The sequence below is a fragment of the Phocoena sinus genome, chromosome 4 (genome assembly GCF_008692025.1).
Source record: "Phocoena sinus isolate mPhoSin1 chromosome 4, mPhoSin1.pri, whole genome shotgun sequence".
NCBI classification, from domain to species: Eukaryota; Metazoa; Chordata; class Mammalia; order Artiodactyla; family Phocoenidae; genus Phocoena; species Phocoena sinus.
The window spans coordinates 55,836,226-55,850,540 of NC_045766.1; positions in this window are offsets into that span (position 1 = coordinate 55,836,226).

Consider the following 14,315-nt stretch of genomic DNA (forward strand, 5'->3'; position numbering starts at 1 on the left):
ACAATTAAACAACTTGTTTTTTTGCAATTATTTTTTTCTCTTGAATTAGACTTTTCCTTTAAGAGGTTCCTATTTCTCAGTTCTTCAGATAGAACATTTTATAATTTATACCATCATTTGAAAATTTAAAATTATTTCTTCTTTTTGAATAAAGAATTAATTTGGGACAAAGAATGTGAAAGTAGAAAAATTGTCATATATGATTATAATTTGTAAGTAAGTTCTTTACTTCCTAGATATTGCACTATGTGTTTACATTTCCAAAAGTTATCTAAAAGCATTCAATGATAAGGAGATTACTTGGATTAAAAATGCTCAGTCTCAATTTTTAAAACCTAATTGTTATTACATGGATGGGCGAACCTTGAGGTAACAATCCAAAGATGTCTGAACTAACCCCTGAGTCACATTCAGACTACTGTGTGAATTTGTCCATTAGTACTACTGCCTGTCAGGAATATACAGAAAAAGCAAATGCCTTTCCCCCTAAAAGGAAGATTACCTAATAAACTCACTGTTCCTAACTTCCTTGAAGACTCTGAGGTTCAGGAGGCCACCACTTACTTCGGTGGCAGATGTTTGTCTTGGCAGGACTTCTAAAGAAACACTCATCTTCTTGCTTATGACTGTAACTGTTTCCTGAGTTTGAGATTGGGGTCAGAGGGATTCTGCTGCAGACTGTTTATTAGGGAGGTAGGACTGTGTGCGACTACTTATTATATTTCTGGGTCTGTTCAGTCTATTTAAAGGTCATCTTCCTTAGCTTCCTGAAGGAAGTTAGCCAGAAAAAAAAAAAAGATCTTAAATTCTCAAAAATATCTTTTTTTCTTCATTTTCTTTGAACCTCTAAAAAAGTGCCTTTCTGTACCAGTGTGTCTTTTATTCATATACTAGAATTTTTTTTCAGAATATGGACCATAGGAAGGTTACCACCATGAAGATTAAATATTATAAAATGAGATTAATGTGAAAGGTTAAACTTTAAGATCAAGATATAACAGATCAATCAAAGATGTGTAGAGTCAAATTGAACAGACAGATTTGTTCTAAGTTAGGCAAGAATGGATTATCTTCAATTAAATGGTCATTTTAAATATAAAATGTACCAGTCAGAAGAGAATCCATGAAGACTGAGGAAAAGGAGAACTATAGAAGCAAATGTTGGCAGTGCCCATCCCAGGGAGCTGAACTCTACCATTTCCTTGGCTCAGCAACCCTATAGGAGGGGAGAACTTGCTCACCAAGAAACCATCATATTCAACTTGCCTACAGGGGAGAATGTATAGATAGCCTGGTATGGCTATCTGACTCTCCCGACAGCTACTTTTCTAATAAGTAATAAATGACTTGGCCCACTGTCTGTGCCAACAACATCAGGTTTCTGAGCTGCAATCTTGACAGTCAGTTCTGAAACAAGTATATTTCCCTAGTCGATAGGGTTGCCAGATTCAGTAGATAAAATACAGAGTACCTATTAAATTTGAATTTCAGATAAATAACAAATAATTTGGAGCATGTTTATATGAAAAAATGATTCATTGTTTATCTAAACTTCAAACTAAACTGGGCATCCTGTATTCTGTCTGGTAACCCAACCTGGTGAGTATATGTATGGGACCTAATGAAACTTAAAAGCTTTTGCACAGCAAAGGAAACCATAAACAAGATGAAAAGACAACCCTCAGAATGGGAGAAAATATTTGCAAATGAAGCAACTGACAAAGGATTAATCTCCAAAATATACAAGCAGCTCATGCAACTCAATATCAAAAAAAACAAACAACCCAATCCAAAAATGGGCAGAATATCTAAATAGATATTTCTCCAAAGAAGATATACAGACTGCCAACAAGCACATGAAAGGATGCTCAACATCACTAATCATTAGAGAAATGCAAATCAAAACTACAATGAGGTAACACCTCACACCAGTCAGAATGGCCATCATCAAAAAATCTACAAACAATGAATGCTGGAGAGGGTGTGGAGAGAAGGGAACTCTCTTGCACTGTTGGTGGGAATGTGAATTGGTACAGCCACTATGGAGAACAGTATGGAGGTTCCTTAAAAAACTAAAAATAGAACTACCATATGACCCAGCAATCCCACTACTGGGCATATAACCCAAGAAGACCATAATTCAGAAAGAGTCACGTACTACAATATTCATTGCAGCACTATTTACAGTAGCAGGACATGGAAGCAACCTAAATGTCCATTGACAGATAAATGGATAAAGAAGATGTGGTACATATATACAATGGAATACTACTCAGCCATGAAAAAGGACAAAATAATGTCATTTGCAGCGACATGGATGCAACTAGAGATCATCATACTAAGTGAAATAAGTCAGAAAGAGAAAGACAATTACCATATGATATTACTTACATGTGGGATCTAAAATATGGCACAAATGAACCTATCTACAAAACAGAAACAGACTCAGGGACATAGAGAACAGATTGACAGTTGCCAAGGAAGAGGGGGTTGGGGGAGGGATGGACTGGGAGGTTGGGGTTAGTGGATGTATGCTATTATATATGGAATGGATAAACAACAAGGTTTTACTGTATAGTACAGAGAATTATATTCAGTATCCTATGATAAACCATAATTAAAAGAATATTAAAAAAAGAATGTATATATATGTATAACTGAATCACTTTGCTATACAGCAGAAATTAACACAACATTGTAAATCAACTATACTTCAAAAAAATCAAAGCAAAACAAACAAACAAAAATGTCTGCAAGCAAACTTTTGGACTTGACAAACCTTGGCTTTGGCACCAATGAGTATGTTTATTTTCTGATTCAGAAGTCGTTTCTTCCCTACCTTTCCCCAAGTACTGAAGATTCCCAAGACTGTTGGTCCAACTTTTCTTTCCAAACCTTTTTTTCTTTTTTCAAGAAAACACCCTTTAGCTCAAATGATCTAAAGCAAAAAGCACTGAATAATGGACTGAAGTTAAATGAATGCATGTGGGCAGTTTGTAGGGAAGAATGTTATGGTACTTTGCTGTTTAGAATGTGGTCATTTCAACCTTTGCTGTTTAGAATGCAGTCATTTCAACTTCTTCGAAAAGACTGACATTAGATCACTATGTAAGGTAGAAGGTTCTAGAAATATTTGTAAAATTCCTTTAAAATTATTTAGATAGATGACAGAATGAGCATGAAGCATCGAAGGCAGTGAGCCCTCTCTGAGCAGGGAGCATGACACAGAAGAGGACAGCGTGATTCAGCTTTTTTGCAGGGAAGTTAAATTAATATGCAGTCTGCGGGTCTATTGAGAAGCAGGATGTGTAGCTTCAGTGTCTGAAATCTGTCCCTAGTTCTAATGACTCATTTTGTGACTCTATGCAACTTATTAACTTCTCTTTATTCTAATCTCAGCCGCTGGAAAGGAGATTTGATAATATACAATTCACAGGAGGTTATGATCCTGAGTCATTAATGCCAGAATCTGTAGAGAGAATATATTATTAGCTGGTAGAGAGGGGGTGATAAAAGTACTTCTGAGAGGCAGCATTTGGAAATCCGGAGACAGTAACAAAATAAATTTGTAGTATCACAATTCTGGTTTAAAAACTTAGAATCAAGAACTTGAGTTAATGGAGACATAGTCAGTGGAGAGCCTTTGTAGGGAGCAGGGACAAAGCTAAGCCATACGGTGGCAGGTGGCAGGCTTGTTTCCACTGCCACTGCACCCCTTCCTAGGACCTCCGCCCCTTTGCATCTTCCCTCTACCTCTATATACCCCATTCTACTGAGGACTTCCTCTCTTTCTCTTTGCCACCCTGAGCTGAAAACTTGTTCTGGGATGCTATATTTATGCTAAAGTAGTAAGTCTCTGCATGCTTTATTTATGCTGAAGTAGTAAGTTGAAAAGGGTGTTAGTTTATAAGCTGGTACTAGAATTCTTTCTGAGAAAGGAATATTTTTGGTTTAACACTGTAGAAAGAAAGGTGAAGCTGGCAAGAATAGGTAGGAGGGAGACAACTACTTTTCAAAGAAATGACTTTGTGAGGTGAAGAAGGAATTGGGGAGGCAGGAGAAGACAGGGCTGGAGAAAAAGGAAAGCCAGCATCCAGGTTGGTAGAATAACAGAAATACTCCGTAAGAACTTAGATATCTAGTAGTCGTTCTTAAGCTGTTCACATTATTGTGTTATAGAACCACCGGCACCAAGGCCTTTGGTGTTTTTATCTGTGTGTGGAAATGAAAGAAATGGATCTGAGATGCAGCTCTAGGTCACAACGAGGGAACCTGGACAGCTGGTGAATGAAGGTGAAATGATGTGTAAATTGAATTAATTCAGAGAAAATGGGCTTTTGAAGCTAGAGATGACTAAGAAAAAATGTAACTAAGTACTTTACCTCCTCCGGAATTTCCTGAATGGTTGGAAAGAACAAGGTTTTCACAAGGTTTTTTTTTTTACCACCAACAGCAAAGAGTTTAAGCACATTGTGCTTTAATCTCCACAGATTGGATACCTCAGCAACTTTAGGATTTAACTTGGGCCATCAGGCCTGTCTCTGGGACTGTGGGATGTGAGGCAGAAAGCTGGCGGCCCACCCCGCCCTTCTGCATCTTTGCAGTCTGCATCTCCCCTGATCTGCTCCTAGTGGCAATTCCAAAAGAGAGTTCCTTTAACTTTGAATTGTGCAGCTGGAAAAAACAAAATTGTTTTGAACATTTGGAAAGTCATTCACCTAAAGCCTCATTTCTTGCAGGGTTATTTTTATTTTAACACAGATTGAATAAAATGATAAAGGCTTTATGGGATAATTTCATGAGCAAGTCTTTCCAGGGTCATGGATGAACTTGCAAGAGTGTGTGTGGGGTGAGCTGGAAGCTGGTAAACTAGGTGAGAAATCCACGGGATAACGCCAGTGGTCTGAAGTCCTCCCAATAGCCCAAGACATTCCCCAGAGGAACAGTTTTTAAATTACATTTTAGAAGAAAAAGAGAATAGATTTTAAGAAGAAAAACTGCATAATATGAATTCTATTGGTGACCTTTAACATTGTATTCTGCCACCAGAATATCTGAAAGACCTTAATGCCTAATAAAAAGATTTAAATATTATTATACCATCCACTGAAGATATAGCAACCATGACATATACAAAGTATTGTTTTTAGGCTTATACTAAGTTCTGTTTTTTTAAGAAGAGGTATTAGATTTTGCTGAGGAATGCTAATAATTTCCTAAGGGAGATGTAAGACAGAGGTACCCAGAAACTCTTCTCTTCATACAAGAAAAGGTATAATTTTTTGCTTAAAAAATTAAGATTTTATTCTCGTTCCTTCACTTCCTTCAAATTGCTTTTTTTAGAGGCTACTTAAAATTTCTTAAGCTTCTTTTTCAGAGATGATGTCTTTGAGAACTGAGTTCAGGATTTTCAAATTTCTCTTCTATCATTCATTGCGGGCAGAGATCACCTCACTTTCAAAAACAATTTTTAAATGACAATCTTGCAGCTGATTTTTAAACAGCCTCTTTCCATTTCTGAGGAATTGCCTTGAAGTTCAAACCAAATGAGTCACCCAAGAAAAAAGAATCACAAGCCATTTTTATTCATCATTCAGCGCAGAAATTTAATTTAACGGCACTGATATAGGAGAGCTCCTTCATGAAGCAATTTTAGAAGTCTGTTCCTTTCCTTTTATGACAGCAACATGTTTAGTTCTCTATGCAGATAAAATAATCATCAATGGTGAATAATGCTGGTGCGCGTGTAAGTCTGGGAAGGAGGGCTGTTGGCAAGGAAAGAGAGGTAGACATACTACCACAGGGAAAAGTCATTCTAGACTGTATTTTGCCGTCGCAGCCTCACTTCACAGCTTTTGCCTCACCCTCTGCCTTTTGCTTGGAAGGCTTCCCCTATGGGAAAGTGGAGGGTGGTAAATCAGGAGCTTGACATAGTTCAGACTTTCTTTAAAAGTTCAAACTGGTTACCGTCACCACGTCTGTTAGCTTCATGTTACAGAGAACATCTCAGGGCGCAAACTTCTGATCTAAGCCCTGCTGACCCCTTTCAGCCGTGAGGGCCCTTTCCTTGACTCCCTCGCCCGAGGACACATTCCTTACGGACAGCAGGTTTCTATGTGTCCATTCAGGTTCCCACTTGCCTCGAGAAGAAAATTTACACTTTTAGACTAAGTGGCAATACTGTTCCATTGGGCTTTCTGTCCCATTTTGAAATGATCTCTTCTGGGTTCCCTATTTTATTTCCTTAACAGGACACATTTTAAAAATATCTGGCACATGAAACTATAGCTAAGAGATACTGGCATTCTACAGTATTAGCATCCTGGTTAAGAGTGCTGACTCTGGAGCCAAACTGACCACCAGGTCCGTCTTCCATCAGGTTCATCTTCCATCTTGCTGAGTGTCCTTGGAAAAGTCTCTGTGCCTCAGCTTCTTCATCTGTAAGATGGGATGCTACTTTGTGGTAATGAAAACTGAACAAGTAAATAAATATATATAAAGTGCTATTTGATAACAAATGAGAGCTGGTGTTATTGTTATTATTATTACCCCAGAATTGAGCATGAGTTAAATCATTTATGTTTACAGACATAGCTATTAACAGTTTTCAAGTCATTTCAATATACATTAGCCCTTCAGATATTCACAAATATCAAGTAAGTGTACCTAGGACCTATGTTTTTATTCCCATTTTATAGAAGCCTAAGGTAAATCAGTAAATAGTGGAACCAGGTTTTAGATTCAGATCAAGGTATTTTGAGTTGATTTCAAGATCTTCTCTATTAGAGACAGTTATGAGTAATAATACCTCCAACAATATCACATTTAAATTTTAAATAAAATTGAAAAGTCTTTACAGGACGATTTATACAAAGCAATGGAGATAAACAGAATATAATCAAGGAAAAATAATATGGAAAGAAACAAACTTCCCTATTGGCATGATTAGGACAACTACTAAATGGTGCTCTTTAAAATGTTTTTGTTAATAATTTTTTTGGAAAAACAAAGGATTATGGAAAAAGAAAAATGCTAACATAATAATTAAAACTTTAGATAAGCATGTCAAGTGTGTGTGTGTGTGTGTGTGTATACATAAATTAAATTTTGTGCAGATTGAAACCATAATATAAAGATGCTATACATAGTTACCATACCTCATCACTGACCCCTTGTCTGAATTATACTTATCATCTGGATTTTAGAAAAATCATTAAATTAATAATTTATAAAATGCCTTAGATTAACTCAAATAAAATCAGAAAGCTAGGCTCTTTTCTTTAGAAAAGCATTATTGTCTGAGCATAATTTTCCAGTTTCTCCTTACATATTCATAAGAGGAAGGATTATAAGAAAGCTTTGGTGAAACTCATGATAACATCTGCCTTTTATGTAAGCAGTACACACCCTTGGAGCAAGAAGCTGCCTCTCTAGGACTCCTCTTGGTTAGTAGAACCAATGGGGCCCAGCCCCCCTTGCTCTCAGGTGTGCAGTCTCACCTGAGGTCTACAGAAAAGAGATCCTGGAAGGAAAGGTTTACTCAAGAGGACTGACAAGTACTGGAATGTCAGTGGCTTTTTCTATCTTCCTAATTTGTACTCATGCAGGGAGCATCTGGCCTTAATCCTACGTCTCACCTTGTCTTCATTGCTCTATTGGACTTTCATCTGGATGTTTCTTCCTGGGATTTTTGACCTTCCACAGCAGATCAAATTTTAAAAAATGCTTATAACTTGAGGACATACAAGCATGTATGCTATTAAGAACATATAAGCATGCTGCTCCCTCTGCCCATGTGACACTCTTCCTGTTCTGTTTTCCCCTGTCCCCTGCCCCCACCCCATCCATCCGGTCTGCCATCTCTCCACCACTTGGGATTATGAGAAGGAATAACTGCAGAAGGGCATCCTGTGATAATACTGGACAGCCTCCCATCACCCAGGAAGATATAAGCAGAGACTCTGGAGGCCAATTCCAAAAAATAAAATCACTGCTTCTTGGGCTATGAAATATTAAGCTAGAAAAGGAAGTTATAAATCACGAGTCAATGAAGAGCATGGTGATTGGAAGTTGGTAGAGGAAAAATGGAAGTGAGAAGAATGGCATGCTGAACAAGGCAGACAGCCATGTCATAAGGTGGTATGGTTGCTCCAAAATGAATCTCCTGGTCGTTGGATTCTGATGGCTGTACCCTGGTCAGTCCCTCTCTAGACTTTATATTACACCACTGTGAGGTAGGTAAGTCCTGTTATTACCCCATATAAGTTTTCTAGGGCTGCCATAATAAATTACCACAAACTGAGTGGCCTAAGACAACAAAACTGAATTCTCTCACAGTTCTGGAGGCTAGCAGTCTGAAATCAAGGTGTTGACAGGGCCATGCTCCCTCTGAAGGCTCTAGGGAAGAATCCTTCCTTGCCTCTTCTAGCTTCTGATGGTTGCTGGCAATCCTTGGGCTTCCTGGGCTTGTAAATGCATCATTCCAACTTCTCCCTCCATCTTCACAGATCCCTTTCCCCTGTATGTCTATGTCCAAATTTCCCTTGTCTTATAAGGACACCGATTCTTGGATGAGCATACACTCTAATCCAGTACGAGCTCATCCTAACCTGATTACACCTGCAAAGACCCTATTTCTAAATAAGGTCACTTCCACAGGTTCTGGATAGATATGATTTGGGGGAGGACGCTATTCAACTCAGCAAACCCTGCTTTTAGAGATGTGCAGACTGAGGTGCAGATAGGCTAAGCGATTTCTTCAGATCATTGAGAGGAAAAAACTGGAATTTAAAACCAAGTCTTCTGACTCCAATTCTGTGTTGTTTCTACCGTACCATAAAGTATGAAAAAACGTTTTCTGATGTAACATACTCTTGTTTGATACCCTGTATAAAGCCAGTAAAAAAAAAAGGCAACATGGGTATCACCTATATTTTCACTAAGGAACAAAACCATGACTTCCTTGAACTTCCTACCCCTTTTATTTGTTCCCATAGCAACCTGCTCTATGTCTTTAATAAGTGTTATCACTTTATTGTATTTGCCCGATTATTTATCTGTTTCTACTAAAAGCTGGGAAACACAGCATTAACTAGTGTTGGTTCTGGTTAATGAGACTGAGAGGGAGGCTCTTGTCTGCATCACACTGGTTAGATGCAAAGCTTGGACTTGAACTCTCAGTCACCTTTTCATTTTACAGTATCTTCTCAAAGAATCCAGCCTCTCCCCCTGCACTCATCCCTTGGTATCATAAGGCACAGTGCCTACGATTGATAAACTTTATAAAGGCCAACAAAATGTTTGAGACTTGGAAAAATACTACCAGCTACAAAATAATAAAAGAACAGTGCAAAACTAAAAGTAATAAGTATTCTAATTAAATATAAAATATAACATGTTAACTAAATAACTACAACAATTATTACAGAAATAAATATGTAAATTTGGATTGAACTGGGACCAAGGTGCATTTTAATTTATTTATTATATAATGTGGGATGGGAGCGTGTCTCCAACAGTAAGAATGCTTTGGGCCTATAAAGACCCTAAAAAAGGCTCTGATGACCACATTAAAGTCAACCCTATTTATGAGGGTAAAAAGAACTCTCAAATTGTCTGGTACATGAGATGGAAGAGTGTGAACAGTCCTTTTTTTCTTTCATCACAAGTAAAGCAGCTTCTTCTTATTATTATACAACCATCTTAGTCAGGCTCGGTAATGTGGCATTTGGTGAGGTCGCCGTGTACTATTTGTGGCTCACTTAATCCCAGTGTTCCTCCGGGGGATAGGCCTAATAGAGAAATGTTTCATCTTGGTGTTTTTCCTGTGAAATTTTTGATCCAATTATCTTTTAATCTTTCTCTACACAGTGTGTTGGGCAGACAACTTAGCAGCAAGGGCCCTTGTCTATAATGACAATTAGCCCAAGAGACAAGAGAGCTGAAAATGTTTTAAATCAAAGAAAGTAATTCTGAATAGGAGAAAGCTTTATGATTTACTTAATTCTCTCTTCCAGATGACACCCAGATAGAAAGAACAACCAGATTTTAAGGATGCTATCAATTTTCTTAGTGAGAAATGATTTTAGTTCTAGCTCCCCCTGTTCTCCCATCCATGGAATAAAAGTCTTGTTATTCCTTTTGCCTTAAACATTTCATAACATTCAAATCTCCAACATTGAAGTGGATAACACTGTTCCCATACTGGGGAATCTTATGACTCTCATTGGCAATGAGAGTTTAGTCTGTTTAACCACAGTAAAAGCCAAGGGTGTAAAGCGATGCCACACTATCCTTACAATGTCTCAGCCCTTTCTTGACCTCGCATCCTTCCTTCTCCAGGCTCACCTCCTTAGGCCATGAGTTCTCTCATCAACCTCCTCAACCCTTTGTCCTCCCCTCATGCAAACTCTGCAAATAGTCTCAGGATCTGTTACCTGCTTCTACACAAAGTCAACAGACCATCACTTTGAAATTCAAAGTTACCACTTGCAATTTGCCTTGGGGAGTCCTGCTTCTTTTAAACCCTCTAATTTATCTTCAATCAGCAGCCTATCTCATTCTCTGTGTATCCAAACTTTCTCTTCAAGCCCTCATCCCCATACTCATTTTCATCAGATAACTTAACCACCTGCATATCAGGATCAGGCCTGAACCACCTCAAGCTTCCTTCCCAATTCCCAGAGCTCTCTCTAGAGCCACACCTCTCCCTTCCGTCTGAGGAAAAGGTGCCACACCCCTTCGTCACAGTAAAGCTCCCATCTGTGCCCTTCATGACATCCATCCTTGCATTTTTCTGTATGCCAGTCACTGGAGTTGCAACCAAATAAACTATAAAATGCTTGCTCTGAGGGTAGTAAGAGAGACAAGCAAGAGAACAGACGTCTGTAACATACAGAGTATGTGTCATTTTGCTCTCTTTTTTTTTTTCTTCACCTCTAGAATGCTGGGACCAGAAAATTGTCCCAGAGAAGACAATACCTGAACCAAACAACGTGGGATAAGCAAGAACTAATCTGGATTAAAAAAAAGGCAGAAAACACCATCACGCAGAGTTAGCAGAAATTATGACGGCACAGAATCTTGAAAACAAGGGAGAGCTGATCTAAAGCTGAGTTATATAAGTTGAGTGGAAAATATGTGAAGTAGGATAAGTATTCAATGATATGACTCCAAAATATGTCATATAGAATAAAAAGCTTATGTTTTTATACTGATGACCCTGGGGAGCCACTGAAAGTTTCTAGTTCTGAGAAGGGTACAATCATATTTGCATTTTAGAAAGAACATTTGAACGCAATATGTGAGATAGATTGCAGTGGGACAGACCTAGGGGCTTGAACTTGGAGGAAGACCAGTTACTAAACCTACAGTAACCCAGGCTGAGAAAGACAATAGGGTGAGGTAGTGCCTCGCTGCCTTGCAGTAGTAGTGGGAGGAAAGCCCTCACATGGGCACCAGTACCCTTGAGTGTCAGGCACTAAATTACAAAATCTCTGGTATGGATGTAAATACCAGTGCCCTGGCCTTGTGAAGGTTCAGCAGCAGATGCCACTGTCAAAAGCCAGAGCAAAAGAAAAGAAAAATTGTAAACCCCACAGAGGAACCAAAATTACTCTGGGTTTCTAAGTCTACCTGAAAAACTGACAGGGTCAATTGTGAGTGAATACGCGCGTGTGTGTGTGTGTGTGTGTATGGGGTGTAGAGATTAACGGATGGAACTGATGTTCCCTCAGAAACCGTTGAGGCACAGGGAGGAGGGAGTTACAGCAACTGACCTTATATTTATTTACACTTTTTTCTGGGGCATACCCTCAGAAGAAGGAAAAGAAGGTATGTCAACCAGTCTAATCTCCTTGTTAACTAAATATTCAAGTAGATAGACTAAAAATATATGCCAAGAGGAGGAGAATTTGACTTCAGAATGTCCTTAATAGGATGTCCCTAGCTAAAGATTTTTCTATGATAAATAAACCAGAACCTCGGGATTTATAAGACATGACTCTCTACAGAATTTCACATAAGCTCTACCACCCTGAGGTATAAAATGGGAATTTTTCATAGTTTTCATGCTCTCTGCTGTGTGAAATAACAGTCACACTTACAGACCACACTTCTTCTGAGCCAGAGGTACCTGTTTGCTGCAGGAAGAAAGGCCCTGGCTGGCCACCCTTGATGTCCGAGGTCCTTCCCTGTCCTCTCCGTGCCTCTTGATAAGCTTTACCCTTGAAATTAATAGTAAAGCTTGATATTGGGTAAGATTTGTGAGTCCAGTTTAGCAACTCAATCCTGTGCATTACATCAGAACAGAACTAGTGAAATACTTTTCATTAATCTTGTTATATGACTAGTTTTACCTACAGAATTTTTGTTTTGGCAAAAACAGTTTATACTTAAATTGTCTGATCTAATCTGTTTGACCAAATTAAATGATTTTTTTTGAATTTTATTTATTTTTTTATACAGCAGGTTCTTATCAGTTATCTATTTTATACATATTAGTGTATACATGTCAATCCCAATCTCCCCATCATCACCCCCCCCCCAACCTCTTCCCCACCTTGGTGTCCTTATGTTTGATTCTTATCTATTCAGGTATTTCTGACTGATCCATTCAATTGAATGTGAGTTTTGTTATCTATAGCACCTATTAAGTCATCTCCACTAACCTGGACCAGTGGACCAGTGAAGGTAGTTTCTGGCCCCTCCCCTCAACAAGATAATCCCTGACTTGTTTTCAATGCATTACCAGTTAAAACAAAATGTACTTAAGTGCATGTCTTCATAATCTTGTTTTCATGTCCCAACTGGAAGGAGTCACATGGATTAGAGTAAAAATATCTGTAGAAATTCTCTTCAATGCAAAGCAAGTATAGGCACTGCATTAAATCCGCAAGACAAAGCAAGCAAAGCTATGCTTTCTTCTCTAGGGCAAGTTAGGCTAACGGTAAAGCAATTACTGCCTGTAGCAGAAGAAAGCTGTCCCCACAAGTAAGCAGCTGGGGAGCTGTGAATTAGCTTTTCAATACCTGAAGCATAAATTAGAGAAAGATAATGGCTCCGCTTTGAGAATAATAAGAGAAGCCTGGGGTTAGATGAGGTCCCTTTCCTCACAGTAATTTTGCACATTTTAATAATTAGTAGTACATCAGTATTTATGTTATCACAATAAAGAGGCATGTTTGGGGGGAAATGTTCGATCGTGTGCATATTCTATTCACATTCATCCAAGACTACAGAGATCTCTGTGTCAGGGTAGGGACATTTCCTCTGTCAAGGCTTTCTAAATCAGTGCATATTGCCTGGCAGAAATTAGGCCACTTCTAAAGTGCTAGCCTGGCAACTCTAGACCTAAAATATAATGCTTATCTTTAACTGTGTGCACATTTCATGGAGCTATGCTCAGTGACATTTTAAGTACATTATTGAAGACTACAGGGTATTCCTGAGATTATCTACTTAGTGGTTTTCAAACATTAGTGTCCATCGGATTCACCTGGGGGCCACCCCGTCCTAATTCAGTAGGTCTGGGCTGGGGTGCTCAAACTCGCATTTCTAACAAATTTCCAGGTGAAGGTGATGCTGCTTGTCCAGGAGCTACACTTTGAGAAATATGGGTCTGCTGCATATAAATCAGAGTTCCCTACTATTGTTGCACTTGAGTATTACCTGGAGGGCTTTTAAAATTCTAATGCAACTAACCTAAAAGAGGTCCCAATGGCCAAAGCTAGAATAATTTGAGTAACAAAATACAGTTTTGGGTTATAACCTGAAGTATAAGGGCCCTTATCCATGAGTCTGTATTTATATAAATAAAGGGTTAAGTAAGTAAATGAATGTGGGAGAAGAGACAGATCCTCCTAGTGAAAAAACTGCAAAGAATTTATGTCGATATTCCCCCTGCAGGCAGTGAACCCAAACTCCTCCCCCACCCACTCTTAGTGACTTACCTTCAAAAACTAGAATACAGGAAGGTGAAGGGGGTCGAGAATAACTTTACAATAGAGAAACTGGCAAACACCACCTTGGGCGGGTGATCTGAGGTCCAGTCCTTGTCCTCAGTGGGAAGTCATGCTTATGGGATTTACTTCCTGATGTATGAGGAAGGCACTTTACCTCTGTGATATTCTTCCCCAAAATGCATGACCCCAGTCTAACCATGAGAAAACAATCAAAAAGCCCAAATTGAAGGACATTGTTCAAAATATCTGGTCAATACACACCAAAAGCTTCAAGGTCATGAAAAACAAGGAAAGACTGAGAAATTATCATAGACCTGATAAGACGAAGGAGACATGATGACAAAATGTAATGTA